General features: G+C 51.0%; 1 protein-coding gene and 1 long non-coding RNA gene across 9 annotated transcripts in view; one reads left to right on the top strand and one right to left on the bottom strand.

Annotated features, from left to right (window-relative positions):
* Positions 1-13481, top strand: part of LOC119972445 (RNA-binding Raly-like protein) — a 1269223-nt gene that overhangs the window by 750059 nt on the left and 505683 nt on the right. The gene's annotated exons all lie outside the window — the stretch shown is intronic.
* LOC119972446 overlaps positions 9188-13481 on the bottom strand; it is a 33268-nt gene continuing 28974 nt past the window's right edge. The window contains exon 3 of the long non-coding RNA XR_005462049.1: positions 9188-9690. This is a non-coding gene — a long non-coding RNA (uncharacterized LOC119972446). The remainder of the gene's footprint in view (positions 9691-13481) is intronic.

Raw genomic sequence — 13481 nt, 5'->3', positions numbered from 1 at the left:
ACAAAACAACCTCACAAAAAAACCCCAGCCGCCCCAATCCCCCTCCTGCGACAGTAACCAACTCTCAAAAATGCATGAAGAACAATCTCCAATAATTATAGAACCCAGCACTTGCCCCCCGCTCAGCACAAACTTCATCTTCTCCAGGGTCAGAAACGCCAGCAGGTCCCCCCACCACACCGAGGCACAGGGTGGAGAAGCTGACCTCCACCCCAACAAGACCCTCCTATGAGCATTCAGTGAGGTGAAGGCCAAATCATCTGCCCCCGCACCCACCTGTAGCTTGGGACAGTCTGACACCCTAAATGTGGCTTTTAGGGGACCGGGCTCCACATCCACATGTAAAACCCCAAAATGGTGCTGAACACCATCCGGCAATACTTTTCCAGATTCGGGCAGGACCAAAACACGTGTACATGGTTCACAGGGCCCCTCCCACTCTGCTCACAGACATCCTCCACGCCCTCAAAAAGCCGGCTCATCCTTGATTTTGTAAAGTGCCCCTGTACACTACCATCAGCTGTATCAGTCCCAGCCTCACATAAGAAGTTGAGGTATTTACCCTTCGCAACACCACACACCACAGACTTTCCTCCAGCTCTACCCCTACTCGTCCTCCTGTTGCACGGTGTGACTTAATCCATCAATGGTGGACAAATGACAATGAGACTCAGTTTATAAAACACAACAATATTTATTCACGCGCACACAATTGTTGTGGTTATTCAATCGCACACTCCCAATCATAAGTTACACTACACACCAAGGTTCCAAGATCTTAACTTAACTTGGCCGTGACTGAAGTGCTAGGCAGATACGGCCTGTTATCTGTAGTTCCGGTCTTGTTGTCCTTTGTTAGTTGGTTATCAATCTGGTTCTCTTTTGGCTCTGGTCTTCCTTCTGTTGGTAATGCAGATGGTCTCCATCTTCAGCTGGTGAATTAACCGTTCTGGGTACTGCTCCAAGAGAAAGAATTAATCGGTGCAGTAACTATTATGCTGTTTGAATTTCGTGACTCTTTTGGTGGGCGGTCTCTGGGTCATTTGTCAATCAATTGATCAGGGATCGATCTGCTTGATTGATCAAATCCAATCAGGGACTGCCACATCAATTTTGGGGTAGGCACTCAATGGCCATGCCTGAAGGTGTTGGAAAAATGTCGGCCCTTCCAAATAAGGAAGTTAGGTGCCACTGCATCTGGTAAACAAGTGTGATTGACAGGACAGCTCTATTGATCCTGTTAGTGGCCTGGAGATAGCCTTTTACTTATGTTATTCGCATCAACCTGTGAAATTGTTTTAAGTCTGCAAAGCTTGGCTGCAACTTTGTTTTATTTGTTCTGCAGCCTGCTTGTCTAAACCCTTCTCCCCGTGCCACCCCAAACTTCTGGCCCAGCTCCTCCAAACTCGCAAATCGCCCTTACAGGAACAGATCCTTCATTTCCTTATTCCCCCTATATTCCCAGCCCCAAAACCTTGCATCCATTCTCCCCGGCTCGAATCCATGATTCCCACTAATCGGCATCCCCCTTGTTCCGGCCCCCAGCCTAAAGCGCTGTCTAAACTGCCTCCAAATCTTTACATGGCGCCTACTACCAGACTCATCGAATACCTCCCTGGAGCCATCAGGCGTGGCGCCATTGCCAGCTCCCGCAACCCTGACCATTTGCAAGACCCTGCCTCCATCCTTACCCACAGAACCCCCCCCCCCCCCCTACTCCAACCCCACACCTTCTCTGCATCTGCCGCCCAAGAATAATACAACAAATTTCAGAGGCCTAACCCCCTCACCTGCCGTCCCCTCTGCAGTATCACCTTCCTAATCCTGGCCACCTTCCCATGCCAAACAAGGTGATCAACATGTTCACCAGTCTGAAAAAATGCCATGGACAAAACCAGCACACATTGAAATAAGAATCGCGACAAAACATTAATCTTAACTGCTTGCACCTAGCCCGCCAACGACACAGAAAGAGTTTGTCCCACCTCAACAAATCAGCCTTCACCCTCCCCACCAAACCAGTGAGGTTAAACCTCTGAAGCCCTGCCCAATCCCGGAACATCTGCACCCCAAAATACCTAAAATGAGACGCCACCAGGCGGAATGGCATTCCCCCCCCCTCACCCCCACTCTCACTCCCAGAGGGGAGAATATTTCAACTCTAATACTCTAGCTCACTCTCCACTTTCAGCTTCTCATATATTTAAAGGAGATATTTTGGCATCAAAAGGGTAATGAACAATAAATGTTGCCTGGTACCTATTTTTAAGCAGTACTGAATCATATTAGATCTTATTTAAAGTTCAAAATATTAAGCACATTTTTGGAACAAGAAATCAGCAAATACATAATTTAACACTCATATTTTGCAAAAGAAACATCAAGAAACTTGTGGGAAAAAGGAATAAAATTTAGTGGATGGAATGTTTCCATATTTTTTCAGTGTTGGTTCCAGTGTGAAAACTGAGGAGAACCACACCAGTGGTGACAATGGGAAAACTCACCATAGATTCAGCCTCTTTAACAAACATTTTTCTTCTCCACATCCTTCATTTTTAAAAAATAAATTTAGTGTACCCAATTCATTTTTTCCAATTAAGGGGCAATTTAGTGTGGTCAATCCACCTACCCTGCACATCTTTGGGTTGCTCGTTATGCTCTCTTCTTAATTGGCTCTGTTTATGGTCACCGTTCTTAATTCTAATTATGCTTGCTCAAGAGTTGCCAGGTATCTTTTCGATACCGCCACAAGGCTCAAAACCGAATACTGATCAAAGACTCGATACACCAGTTAGTAAGTTCAAAATCAATACTCATTTATTTACACACAGTCAATTATACTCATGCACAAACTCTACTTACTAAACTATCACTACTACTAAAAGCCTATACTTAGCTTCGGGCGCCCACTCAGTCAGAGGAACAATGGCCGTTGTCCGGTTTTGAGGCTGCTGGCATCGAACTTGTATAGAATAGTAGCTAGGAGCGTCTATCTCGTAGCGTGCGTTGACTTTGGACTTACATGTCTGGTGCAGCTGCTAGGCAGGCCTCTCGCCGCTGAGAGCCAAGGCCAAAAAGCTGGGCAGGCCTCTCGTCGCTGAGACCCAAGGCCAAGAAGAATGATTCTTGCTTGGGGGCTTCTTTTTATACCCCAAAGGGGCTTCGCGTACTTTTGGGCGGACCTTGAACTTGGCCCCAATTAATTGGACTATATCCTAATAATCGGTATTGATTTTCTCCAATAAAGGGGTGGCTGCCTGATCGCTGGGCGGGCCCTAGGTGACCGTTGGCCTGCTTTTGTTTTAGTCTCCTCTGGCGCCGGGGTGTCTGCTTTGGTATCATTTGCTTAAATGTTTCTCTTTTGTCCCCGGAGATAGCCCATTAGTATGATAATGGATTTGCAGTATCGGTCTTGTCTGGGAGCTGGAAACTCCAATCCACAGACAAACCTTGCACCTGCCTGCTTTCTTAGCATTGTCCAATTTTTCCTTCATTCTCTGCAAGTGTCCATTTTGTAATCGGGACGTGGCCACCCCAGGTGGCTACAGGGCGAAACCCGCGCAAACACGGGGAGAATGTGCAAACTCCACACGGACAGTGACCCAGAGCCGGGATCGAACCTGCGACCTCGGCGCCATGAGGCAGCAGTGCTACTCACTGCACCACCGTGCTGCCCTACTCCACATCCTTCATGCCGCGTTGGTGGTGGCTTGCCTCTGTTACGCTCACCCCAGGAAAACATAATCTGTGCATTCAGTGGGTTGCTCCTTTTAAACGCCTCCCTAGCACTTGTTCCAAGTCGAGTTGGAGGGATGGCTGCCATGAAGACAGCACCACGTTCCACAGAGGGAGTCCTCAACAAACTTCTCAATAGGGTCGAGCAGAGGCTGGAAACCCTCCACCCACGATCCGGCAGACGTCCATCCAGCAAAATGGCCAACCCCACCTGGGAGGCTTTGGCTGTGATTATGAGTGGCAGCTCACTCCAAATGGGGACAGGGCTGCAGTGTCGTAAGAAGATGAATTACCTTCTTCGTGCCGCCAGGCTAAGTCCACTCCTCATGTCTCCCTTGGCACCCCTAAACACAGAGCTCAAAGATCCACGGTGATCTCGCGTTCATCCATCTTGCATGGCCACAGCATTGATCATGGACTGCTGCCCCCGCCCCCAAAAATCCCTTCAATAGCTCTGGTGATCCAATGCCCGCTCCCACTCACCTCAGACACATGCCACATTTCATCCCCACGTGACATGGCATGACGCCCACCTACACTCTTCCCATTTGTCTCATTGCAGGGCAAACATGAGCACAACAAGGGTGAGCGGGCACTGCCAACTGCAGTGATGCCAGAGCTCAAGATCCTAACCCCTTTCGAGGAAAGAGCACTTGAGCTTTCCGGCAAGGAGCACTGCTGCTCCTGGGCAGAATGTGAGGTCGGGGCCAAAGACAAAAATGAGAACCCTCAAAACATCTAGCCATGGCGTAAGCCTCAAGTGAGTTACCTTTCTCCTATCAGTGTTTCCCCTGTCCTGCACTAATGCCATCTCCTTGCCATGATAGATCAATCAGCAGACCAACCCAGTCCATTCTCATGATCCCCAGACACCACCGATCTGAGCAACTCCAAGGCAGACATCTTGGTGACCAGCATTGAAGAGGAATCACAACTGTCACCCACAACCTCCACCAGCGCAGATACTCGCACCTCGGTGGACTTGAGTAGTAGGCAGGCTTCTGTGTCGCTCACTTGTGAGCACCTCACACCTGATGATCCACAGCAGGTGGAGGCAAAGATGTCCCAGGGATCCGGCAGTCAGAGGGATGCTGGAGCCCAGGCCACTGAAGTGCCCCTGAGTCTGGTTGTCCCAGAGTTGCAGGAGCTGCAAAGGCAGAGTTGCGAGCATCAGAAAGGGATGACAGTATCCCTTCTCAGATTGCAGGACCGACTAGAGGACTTGCATCACCTTCTGTCTGCGGAGATGGTGCCTTCAGTCCAACTCAATGACACCAACAATGCGAGGCTAGCATCTGCATTGGAGGCTTTGGCACAGGACATGCACTCATGGCAGGGGATGTCTGCTCCATGGTTCAGCGCATGACTTCCATGAATGAGGGCATGAGTTCTATGGTGCAGGCACTTTGCATGGTGCAGGCACGACTGGGAATCCATGGCTGTCAGCACCAGAAGCTGACCGGCTTCTAGATCTCATACCGACTGCCCCTGGGCACCCACCGGGTAGAGAATCGGCAGGAATGCAGCCTGGGGCCTTCCAAACAAGAAACCCTGGGGGTGTCCAACATATCTTACACCCCCTCCCTCTGAGCTACACACCAGCAGTCCCGCACATCGAGGTGGGTGATTTGTTAGGCAGGTTGGTTCGATGTGGACTGCACTTGATGCAGTGACGCTAGAAACAGACCTCTAACATTGGAGAAGATCCAACACGATTTTATTCACCGGTAGAACTAATATACATGTTCAGCTGTGGGTCGACACTATACTGAACTGACTGGAGACCTTGTACTAGCTTGATCAGACTCACCAGCTACCGCATGGTGTTTGCACTGGCTAGCTCATGGACTCTGACTGTCTCAGAGGCTGGGTCCAGAGAGAGCGGGAAACCTAGTGCCCTCTGGCTTTATAGTGATAGTGTCCTGTCTGGTGATTGGCTGCTCTGTTCTGTGTGCTTACTGGTCATCCTGTGTGTCAATCACTGCCTATTTGCACCTCATTATATATATGAGTGGATATTATGACAGCGAGCAGCTCTGCGGTACTCGTGCAGCCTGAAAGCAAGCCGAGACTCTCCAGGACCCAGTCCCCCAGGGTACGCCCACCATCTCAGGCAACAGGGTGTGAAAGTCGGCAGTCCACCTCAACCTCTGCTGTGGATCCTGGGGAAACACCCAAATGTAGTGGGAGGGAGAGGAACACCAAGAAACAATCAGCACCTACTGGGCATGGATGAACCTAGACACTTGTCGATAAAAGTCACCATTATAATAACGAGCCAGCATTAAAAATCACTTTCATCACCCATTAAAAAGGTTCCACACTGTCATATCATGCCGCCATGCTGCGCAAACTTCCACGCAAACTCAATGCTTCCTCCCTGTGCTGTGTTAAAATGAAAGTGCAGTGTCTCTCCCATCTTGATGAGACAGTAATGCCGTCTTTCTCCTGACGCAGGACCCCCAACCACACCATCTATAAAAGGTTTCCCCCGCACAACAATGCTCAGGTCTCTCATGTCTGCCAGCATTCTCTAGCTATAAATGTGGGAGAATCTGTCCACTTCGCCACAAGGTGGTGGAACACCCCAAGACCCCTGATCTCAGAGGCAGGCACTAGTGGGAATCCACAAGTGTCAGTGCCAGAGGAGGGAGTGGCTTCTGGAACTCACTTCAGCTGAAGTAACAGCTGAGATGTGTCATTCTGCCTCTCTGGGTTCCTAGATATCCCCATTCAGAGCAGGCCACGTTCAGCCCTCTGTAAGGCGGAGGTTAAAATGAACATCACTTTGTCCTCACTGTAAGTCATCATCATTCTCCTGCAGCGTCTGTCCAATCGCTTTAGCGACCTATCTATGAATAAAGCAACCACATTGATTACCTCCCACAGGCCCCACAATGAAAAATCGCTTATTGTCACGAGTAGGCCTCAATGAAGTTACTGTGAAAAGCCCCTAGTCGCCACATTCCGGCGCCTGTCCGGGGAGGCTGGTACGGGAATTAAACCGTGCTGCTGGCCTGCTTGGTCTGCTTTAAAAGCCAGCGATTTAGCCGAGTGAGCTAAACCAGCCCCTCTCAATAGTGAGAAGAAGCGACACCCTACATTGGGAGAGGCCTTTACACCTGAGTCCTGGTTGTCACCAAACCAAGATTCAATGAGGGCATCTCTAGCTCTGAGACCCAAGCGGACCTTGGCCATTACCCGAGGTCCTTCATCCTCATCCACCTCCATGGATTGTCCGGCCCTGCCATCCTCTGCATCCTCCTCATCCGAGCAGACGTGGTGCCTGCCCATTTCCTCCTGGTCCAGCTGTTCTCCCGTTTGAGTGCCAAGGTGTGCAGAGCGCAGCAGACCACTATGATGTGGGACACCCTCTGAGGGCTGTAAAGGAGGGCTCCCATCCTCTGACTGGTTCAGGCACCAGAACTGAAAATCCAACCACCTACCTGACCAGCACACGTGTTGATGCGTGAGCCTTGTTGTCGCGAGTCTCAGCAGGTGTATGTGGCCTGCGCACTGGCTTCATCAGCCACCTCCTGAATGTGTACCTTTTGTCCCCGAGGAACTATCTCTCCAGCCGCTGCTCTCCCTCAAAAAAGGGTCGGAACTGTGATCATACTAAGATGTAATTATTATGGACGCTCTCGGGAAACGGGCACATGATGCACATTGCATGGTTCAGTTGAGCTGGATATTGAGCATTGATATCCCTTGAGGTTCAAAAATGGCACCCCATGCTGACATAAGGAATGCAAAAGCATGTGGCTGCAGTCAATGATAGCCTGTACCTGGGGCATGCCTGCTATGTGGGCAAAGCCCATGGTTCTGGTATCCTGCTTCACCCGATCCCAGTCCAAGTTGATGTACATGCGGGCCCACTCAAGTAGTGCATCTGTGACCTCCCACTTGCACATGTGCAGGAAGAGAAAGGTAGTAGCTTGAACCGGCTGCCAATCGGCACCGGAGTAATGTTGCCAATTAATAATGATGCTCTTTAGAGTCGCCAGGTATCAAATTATACCACCACAAGGCTTTACCGGATATCAATCAAAGGACCACACAACCAGTTATTCAGTTCAAGTTCAAAGGTAGTTTATTTACACACAGGATTATTTTGACATGCAACACAAAACATTACAAGTTAAACTACACCTAACAATATTAAGTACAATAGCCTGTACTTAACTTCAGGGCAAACGACTCTTGTGCAAGTGGATAAGGCCTTTATCCTGATCACGTGGCTGGTTTGAAGAAGTGGCTCTGTCTCTGCTGGGCTCGTCCGTCAGGTAGCGATCGTTGGTCTTGAACTTGGCTGTCTGGTCGTTATGCTGCAGTTGGGCTGGCACAGGCCGGATTCAAAGGAGGCTGGCACAGGCCGGGTCCAAAAGAGACAGAACTCATGGCTGCATTGTCTTTTAAGTGCCTTGAGTTTTCTCCACCCCTTTTGTGGGCAGTTTCTGGGTCACTGTCAATCAATTCCTCAGGGCTCCACCCTCTGATTGGTCACATCCAATCGGGGCTGCCACATCACTTTTATGGTGGGCATCAGTGGCCAATCCTGGGAGGGCCCTGTGTAGGACCTCGGTGCCGCCTAGTTTGGAAGATGATGCAATGGACCTGTGTGGTAAACCACTGTAGTATATTATATGTATTGTGGTAAACTGCTACCGTATTACATGTAATGTGGTAAACCACTGCCTGATGGCTCCGCCTCCCCTCGGCCTCGTTATAAAGGTGGCTGATCTCCGTCCCTGTTCCAGTTCGGGATCAGAGGCCAGGAGGTTTTCTGTTTAGCTTATTAAAGCCTCAGTTACGTTCACTACTCGTCTTGTGTTCATTGATGGCACATAAATCTGATGGTCCCATTGTTATTTTAATCACCTTGAATGGCCCATTTTCAGGTGTGATTTCCTGCATACTTCTGGGCTGCCATTTGCAAAGATACAAGCTGCAGCTTGTCTGTCTCCCAAACCTGGCCATAATTCCCATCATTCTTTGCAGGTGGCCATCTCAGATGGCTGCAATCCCTATAAGGGACGATACTTTGTGGGCCATGTGACGGGCCTGGAGCCTATTGGGACACAGCACACAAATGTGAACCTAGCAGGAGTTTAGGCACGGCACTCGTCGTTGGGGTTGGGTCAGAGTTTGCCCGGGCGTCATGGGAACAATACCTGTGTATTAGTTGTGTTGTCCAGTGTATCAAGTTGCCTTAGTTCAATAAATCTCTTTTGTGTTTCAACGTTATCTCATCGATTGCCTTGCAATACAACAGCCACCAAGCTCAACTCTGTCAAATAAGCTCAAGTGCTACGAAACTGCTTCCTCCAGTAGGATCTCATACCACTGTACGGAATCAGCTTTGCAGCAATGTTGAAATAGTATAATCCGACCCTTAGGGTAAATTCAATCTCACAACACATGATTGAGACAAGTGAGGATGTATCTGCTGAAAGCTTTTACATCTTTGAGAGCGCACAAATAACATAGGTTCAGCAGTTCATTTGGTTGTGAGACATTAGGAAGCACACTCCCTTTTATTGACACTTGAAAACATGCAAAGCATTGAACGAACAATACAGATGAAAATTTCAAAATCCAGTTCTATTTTCCAGGTTATTATGACATCTGACTTGGTTCTGACTGCATTTCTGTAAAAGCAAATGTGGTTGATTGCCTCATTTATTATCACATGAAAATACTGTCCTTATGCTGTTGCTTTTGGTGCCATTATCCAGGATTACAATAAAATACAGATGAGTGAAAAAAAGATGTTTGTCAAGTTGATAATAGGTAGAATGCAATTTTAATTTATAGGCACCTAGAGGAATAGAGAAAAATAGGCTATCCACGTAGGAGTATGCCTAACGATGTTGTGTGCTTGTTTATGAAGGGCAGTTCTGTTTTCCACAATTTTCTCTTCCTATGGGCTATCTCCCAAATTGATTTTGAAACCTGTATAGAAAAAATTGGAATAATCAACATATAATAATTTATAACAAGCACTCTACTGAAAAAAATTAACCTGTTGTCGGAAGTGTTTTGACATGAAAAGGCACCAAATGAACACCATTATACAAAGGTAAAATACCGCCTCTGCTGGAAATCTGAAATGAAAGTAGAAATGCTGTAAATACTTGGCAGCTCTGTCAGCATCTGCGGAGAGAGAGATACAGTTAATATTTCAGATCAAAAACTTTTTATCATCACAGGGATTACTGAAGTACCACTCCAGGGAAGTGACAGTGGCTCAATGGAGCCTGAAGCTGCAGCCCTCCCTCAGGAAGACAACATCTTTCCTCCCAGCTGCCTGTCCGCTTGTGCTCTTGCTGGGGGCTTTTCACAGTAACTTCATTGAAGCCTACTAGTGACATTAAACGATTTTCATTTTCATGCTGATGCCATTCAGCTCCGTCTGCTGCTTTCCATGTCGAAACAGGGACTGGGAACATCATCACCGCTTCCTCACTGTCACTGGATCAAAATCCTGGAACTCCCTTTGTGTGGAAGTACCCGAGTCAGATGGATCTTGTTGAGGGAAATTACACACAGGCATCAAACTCCAGCCATGCCAGTGACACCCCATGAAAAATTAAAAATAAAACAAAATGAACCAGTCAAACCGTACCCACCACACTATGTACATATTTAGAAGTCAGGCAAGCCTATTGAGGATGTTGTGCTCACAGAGTTCCATTTCTTGCTGGAGTGCCCATCATAGAGACAGACCTTGGGCTGGATACTCTGTTTCAGAGGCTAAGTGCCGGCGCCAATGGAGAATCAATGGTGCTCCACGACGGAAAAATCGGCGCAAATCCCTCCGGTACCGGTGAGGGGCTAGCACCGTCGCTGCGTGGAACACCCACGGATCGCACAGAGAATGGCCGGCGAATCGATAAGTCCCGGACCGCACTCGTGCAGGGCTGACAAGCTGAATCTGTGTGGTGGTATGAATAGGAGCGCTGCCATTGGTGCAGAGCACTGGTTTCCCTTTGGCTCTGGCTGGACATGTGCCTCTCGGCTGATTGGCTGGGACTAGTCATGTGACTGCTCACCAATTGGTCGAGAGGCAAGTAGACCCCGCCTCCGAGGTGGGGTATAAGTACCCAGAGTTCCCGGCGGTCGGGCTTTCACTGTAGTCGACCACCGGGCTAACATCTAGCTGATTAAAGCTTAAGTTTGGACCTTCATCATGTCTCGCGTCCAATTGATGGTACATCAATTTAATCAGCTAAAATTTTGAAATTGAGCTATGCATAAAGCCTGACTGCCTCCGCATCAGCCCGCATGCTTCGAATGCGCCTGCAACCTTTAAACATTGGCTGGCATGTTTCAACAGTTACCTGACGACTGCAGCCAGCAAGCCCACCAACGAGCAGAAACTCCACATCCTCCACTCGTGCGTGGGCACGGCCATATACTCAATGATTGAGGACGAAAACGATTATGACGCGGCCATGGATCTCCTGAGAGGACACTTTCTCCGGCCGGTCAACGAAGTATATGCACGGTAACTCCTGACTACTAGACAACAGTTCCCTGGTGAGTCCCTCGACGAGTTTTACCGGGCCCACGCGGCTCTGGGGAGAAATTGCGCCTGTCCCCAAGTTTCTGCGACAGAGCACATGGAACTTTTAATCAGAGACGCTTACATTGCCGGCATGCAATCCTCCTCTATCCGCCAATGATTACTGGAAAAAACCGCCCTCAGCCTAGCTGAGGCACAGACCCTCGCAACCTCCCTGGAGGTCGCCGACCTGAACGCCCAAGCATATGCCCCCGGCCGTGCGGCAACCCCTTGGACGTCATGGCATGCGCCACCTCCGTCCTCCACTGACCCCAACACCCCCCAGGCCTGCGCTGCGGGACGCTCCGACAAACTAGCGGGGCCCCGCTGCTATTTTTGCGGCCTCTCAAAACACGCCCGCCCGCGCTGCCCTGCCCGCTTCGCTCTGTGTAAGAGCTGTGGGAAGAAGGGCCATTACGCTGTGGTCTGCCAGACCAAGTCGGTCGCTGCTGTTCCGCGCAGCGACCACAGATCGCCCCCCCCCCCCCCCCCCCAGGCCCTCCCAGGGCCCAGTGCCGTGCACCAACCTCTCCGGCCCGCCTCCCGGTCCCCGCAACAGGCCCATGGTCCTCCCTACCCCCGCTCCCGGCTGCCCTGACCGGCCCGCATACGCCGCTGACCCTGCCCCCAGCCGCAACGAGGGTCCCACGGGCGCCGCCATCTTGGGCCCCGGGCGCCTCGTGCAGGTCCTGGGTGCCGCCATCTTGGGCCAACACGGAAGGCCCTGCCAGCGATTACTCTGCCACCGAGGATGATCTGGAACTCTCACCACGACTTGCTTCCATCACGCTCGACCAGTCACGACCACGCACGCTCGCCAAGACAACGACGTCGATCCAGCTCAACGGGCATAAGACAAAATGCCTACTGGACTCTGGGAGCACGGAAAGTTTCGTCCACCCTGACACGGAAGTCGTCCTCAGGATCCCCTCTCCCGACCTGGCTGGCCACCCCCGGGCCCAACTTGCTCCGGAAGCATGTGCCAACCCGTAGTATGCGTATGTGGAGTATCCCGACGGTCGGCAGGATACGGTCTCGCTTCGGGACCTGGCACCCGCCGGCGTGCGGCCTCCCCCTCCTACATCAACACCTCCCCCCCAATCCTGATTCCCCCCAGTGCCCCCTGCGCCCCAACGACCCAGCGCACAGACCCCCCTTCCCCGAGCACAGCGTCTCCACCACCGGCCCGGGTACGGAGACACATCTACAACCAACGCTCCCAGAGTCAAGGACGACCACCAGCCCGACGTCACCGGCTCCACTGCGACTGTCCACCAGAACACCACGGGCACCCGACAGGCTGATCGTGTCCATCTGATGCAGCCATGGGACTTTATTGGACTCTATTGTAATTTTTTTTGCACCCAACTGTATTTGTTTTTGTTCACTTTTGCCACGAGCCAGTGGGCAGCCCCCATCTTCTCGATTGTCTCTACTCATACCACCAGTCCTTGGCCACCCCCCCCCCCCCTCTCTCTCTCTTCCCCTTACAACACCCCCCCCCCCGGGCTTCTTTCTCCACAAGGGGTGAATGTGGTGATATGAGTGGGAGCACTGCCATTGGTGCAGAGCACTGGTTTCCCATTGGCTCTAGCTGGTCATGTGCCTCTCGGCTGATTGGCTGGGACTAGTCATGTGACTGCTTACCAATTGGTCGAGAGGCAAGTAGACCCCGCCTCTGAGGCAGAGTATAAGTACCCAGAGTTCCCAGCGGTCGTCCTTTCACTGTAGTCGACCACCGGGCTAACATCTAGCTGATTAAAGCCTAAGTTTGGACATTCATCGTGTCTCGCGTCCAATTGATGGTACGTCAATCTGCGCACGCATACACCCCCCACCAGTCACGCCAAGAAACATGACGCCGGCCATGCTGGACCGCGTACCCGCCCACTCCGACCTCACAGCCCATCCCCTGGCCACCCCCCATCACTCCCCCCAGCCCTAGCAGAAGCCCCCTGGCCAGCGGCATGGATCCCGGCCAAATGTAGCAGCACTGGGCTCTGTCCGCAGCCGGCATGCCAGGTTCCCAACCACCGGGACCGCACATGGCCTGCGCGGCTGGGAACCCGGCCCATCGGGGGCGGAGCATCGCGGATGGGCCAGCTGATGACGGTCCAATGGTGTTGCGACTGCGCGCGATGATGCCATTTTGGAGGGGGCAGAGCGTCGCCAACCGGCA

Source organism: Scyliorhinus canicula, chromosome 10, assembly GCF_902713615.1.
Source record: "Scyliorhinus canicula chromosome 10, sScyCan1.1, whole genome shotgun sequence".
Taxonomy (NCBI): domain Eukaryota; kingdom Metazoa; phylum Chordata; class Chondrichthyes; order Carcharhiniformes; family Scyliorhinidae; genus Scyliorhinus; species Scyliorhinus canicula.
The sequence above is the reverse complement of the archived record's forward strand: the minus strand, read 5'-3'. Positions and strand labels throughout refer to the sequence as shown.